This window comes from Trichechus manatus, unplaced genomic scaffold (genome assembly GCF_000243295.1).
Source record: "Trichechus manatus latirostris isolate Lorelei unplaced genomic scaffold, TriManLat1.0 scaffold00003, whole genome shotgun sequence".
Lineage (NCBI taxonomy): Eukaryota > Metazoa > Chordata > Mammalia > Sirenia > Trichechidae > Trichechus > Trichechus manatus.
Window position 1 is genome coordinate 26,321,179 of NW_004443939.1, and position 4,032 is coordinate 26,325,210.

The 4,032-nt window shown below is 34.7% G+C and overlaps 1 protein-coding gene across 1 annotated transcript in view; it reads left to right on the plus strand.

The window, feature by feature from the left end:
- AK5 (adenylate kinase 5) overlaps nucleotides 1–4,032 on the plus strand; it is a 332,857-nt gene that overhangs the window by 61,605 nt on the left and 267,220 nt on the right. The window lies entirely within an intron of this gene.

A 4,032-nucleotide genomic window follows, 5' to 3' on the forward strand; every position in this document is an offset into this window, starting at 1 on the left:
TGTAGTAACTGTTAAATGAGAAACTATTTTGTTCTGTAAGTCTTCATCTTAAGTGAGAATAACAGCACAATTGTAAGAGCATAGTCAGTATCACTGAACTGTGCATGTAGAAATTTTTTAAACGGTATATCTTTGGCTGTGTGTACTTTCACCAAAAAAAAAAAAGGTTGAGAAGGTAGAGGGTTAAAATGTTGTGGAGTTGTTAACCAGTGTCATAAAACAACATGTGTACTACTGTTTCATGGGAAACTATTTGTTCTGTAAGCCTTCACCTGAAGTACAATATAATATAAAAAAAAAAAGAAAAAAAAAGTTCACTGGATGGGCTTAACAGCAGATTGGAGCTAACAAAAGAGAGAACTTTAAGACGATTCAAAATAAATTATCCAAATTATGAAATTTCCAATATATGATTGGAAATTATTTAAAAAATAAACAGGTCCTCAGCAACGTGTGAGACAATATTAAAATACCTAACATACATGTAATTGGGATTCTAGAAGGGTAAGAGTGAGAAATGGACAGAAAAAAAAAAATCCAAAAAATATTGACAGAAATTTTTCCCAAATTGGTGAAAGACATATAGTTATATATTTAAGAATCTCAGAGAACCCAAGAAGGATAAACAGACAAAACCACATCTACGAACATTGTAGTCAAACTGCTGGAAACCAAATATAAAGAGATCATTGTGAAAGCAGCCAGAGAAAAATAACTCATTAAATAGAGAACAACAATACAAATGGTTAATTTCTCATCAGTAACCACGGAGGCCAGAAAACAGTAGAGCAATATCTTTCAAGTACAAAAGGAAAACAAAAACAGAACAACATGAGCCAGCCCAGAATTGGCAGCTATATCCAACGAAAATATCCTTCAATAGTAAAGGTGAAATAAAAGAAACTAAGAGAACCTGGTACCAGGGGACCTAAACTACAATAAATGGTAAAGGAAATTCTTCAGGCTAAAGGGAAATAATACTGGATGGAAAGTCAGATCTTCAAGAAGGAATGAAGAGCTCCAGAAATGGCAAACATATTGGTAAATATAAAAGACTATATTTCTGTTCTTTATTTATTTAAAATACACATAATCATTTAAAGCAAACTAGTATTAAAGTAAATAAGTATAATATTGTGGAATTTGTAACTTATATAGATGTAATATATATATGACAGCTATAGCATAAGGGATGACATTGGTAAATGGAACTATGCGGCTATGAGGTTCTTACATTGTATGTGAAGTGATATAATATTAGCTCTAAGTAAACTGTGAAAAGTTAAGGATGTATGTCATAATCTCCAGCGTAACCATCAAAAATATAATCCAAAGATGTATTGCTTAAAATAGATGTTTTAAAATTAAGCTCTAAAAAAATTCTACTTAAGCTAAAAGAAGACAGGAAATGAGAAATAAAGGAATAAAAAAACAGCTGAGGAAAAAACCAAAAAACCTACACAGCAAAATGATGGACCTAAATCCAATTATATCATTAATTACATTAAATGTAAATGGACTAAACATTCCAGTTAAAGGCAGTAATAGGATGAAAATTCAAAGCTTTGCTATTTATAAAAGATGCTTTTTAAAAATTAAGACAGATGGGTTGAAAATAAAAGGATGGGAAAATATATATCATGTGCTTTAGTCTGGATTCTCTAGAAGAGCAAAGCCAGTGAAGTACACAGGTAGTCCCCAAATTACAACATATTCGAGTTACGATGAACCATACCTACGACCATCCTTTTTTGGGGGGAAGGGGGATACATCTTATCTTTAGTAGTATGTACTACGTACAGTGTTGTAGCACGTAATTTGCTGATGTTATCATTCTCAGATGTTCACTTGAAGATGTTCAGTTTTATGATTTACTGTTCAAAGCACTGGCATATAGCAGACTGTGGCGTGTTTTACAGTGAAGTCAGTGTTGGTATCAGGAGTCATTACAGATAGAAAGTTGGGCAATGTTCAACTCTAATGACGTATGACAATTGAACTGTGCACACACCTGACAGCCATTACAACTCCAACTTTATTGTTATGACATTGATGCCGACTTCATTGTACACCAGGCCTATAGCATGATCTTACTCAGTGTTTTGTACCATCAGAGGCATCAGTTGTTAATCTGAAATGAAGTAGTTGACTTACATCAGAACAAATTTATGACAGAGTCTTCAGAACATAACCCTGTCATAAGTCGGGGACTGTTGTTGTTGTCAGGGGCTGTCGAGTCGGTTCCATTCAACAGAACTAAACTCTGCCTGGTCCTGTGCCATCGTTACAATCGTTATGTTTGAGCCTATTGTTGCAGCCATTGTGTCAATCAGTCTCATTGAGGGTCTTCTTCTTTGCTGACCCTTTACCTTACCAAGCATGATGTCCTTCTCCTGGGACTAGTCCCTCCTGATAACATGTCCAAAGTACACAAGAGGAAATCTTGCCATCCTCACTTCCAAGGAACATTCTGGCTCTACTTCTTCTAAGACAGACTTGTTCATTCTTCTGGTAGTCCAAGGTTGGGGACTGCCTATATTTGTGTGTGTGTGTGTGTGTGTATGCGTGCATATTAAGACACACGATATATCTTTTTCCATCCTTTTGCTTAATCATCACACCATGCAAATACTAATCATATATATATATATACACATATATATACATATATATACACATATATATATACATATATATATATACATATATATACATAGAGAGAGATTGATTGATTTACTTCAAGGAAATGGCTTACACAATTGTAGGGGCTGGTAAGTCCCCAATCCATAGGTCATCGGCAGGCTGGATACCTCTGCTGGCTCATGGGATTGCTGGGGCTGGCTAATCTAATATCTGCGGGTCAGGCAGCAGGCCAGAGACTTCTGCAGGTTTACGTCCCAGGAACTGGTGGTCAGGTGATAAGAAGACTGCGGGGTTGAGAGAGAATGATCTTTGCCAGAACATCCATTTATATACTTGAGGCAGGCCACACCCCACCCAAGGAAACTCCTCTTTGAGCTGATTGGCTGATCACATCAGATCACACCATGAAAGGGATTACATTATATTACGTTATGGAAGACCAACCAGTCCAGTATCTGCCAAACCACTGAGAATCATAGCCTAGCTAAGCTGACACACAACATTAACCATCACACCATGCAAACACTAATCATAAGATAGCTGGAATAACTATATTAATATTAGATAAAGTAAAATTCAAAACAAAGAATATTGAGAGAGATAAAGAGGAAAATTTCATAGTGATAAAAGGGTCAAGTCATCAGAAAGACAACAATCATAAATGTGTATGCATATAACAATAGTTTCAAAACATAAAAATTGACAGAATTAAAGAAAAAAATCCACACTCACAGTTGGAAATTTTAACAGTCCTTTCTCAGCATTTGATATTATAACTATACTAAATATCAGTAAGGACATAGACTATTTGAAGACCAGTACACATGTCTAGAACACTATCCAACAACTGCATAATACAATTTTTTCTCAAGTGAATAGGGTACAATCACAAAAATAAATCATACACTAGGCCAAAAAACAAGTCTCAGTAAATTCGCCTGAAATCTTACAGAGTATGTACTCTTACTGTGATGGAAGAAAAAGCATTTGACAGTATTCAACATCTGTTCATGAAAAACACTCAGAAAATTGGAAATAAAAAGGGAATTTCTTCTTTGTTCAGACAACTACAAGAAACCTGTAGCTAACATGATACATAATGGTGAAATACTAAATGCTTTCACCTTAAGATTGGGAACCAGCAAAGATGTCTACTCCCACCATTTCTATTCAACATTGTGAGGTCCTAAACAGCACACTAAGGCAGAGAAATAAATAAATTAAAGTAAAAAATTTAGGAAAGTAGAAGTCAAACTGTCTGTTCTTGTAGATGACATGATTGTTTACAAAGAAAATCCTAAGGAATGTACAGAATGACTACTAGAACTAATTAAGTTCAGCACAGTCACAGAATACAAGGTCAATATACAAAAATCAATAGTATTTCTA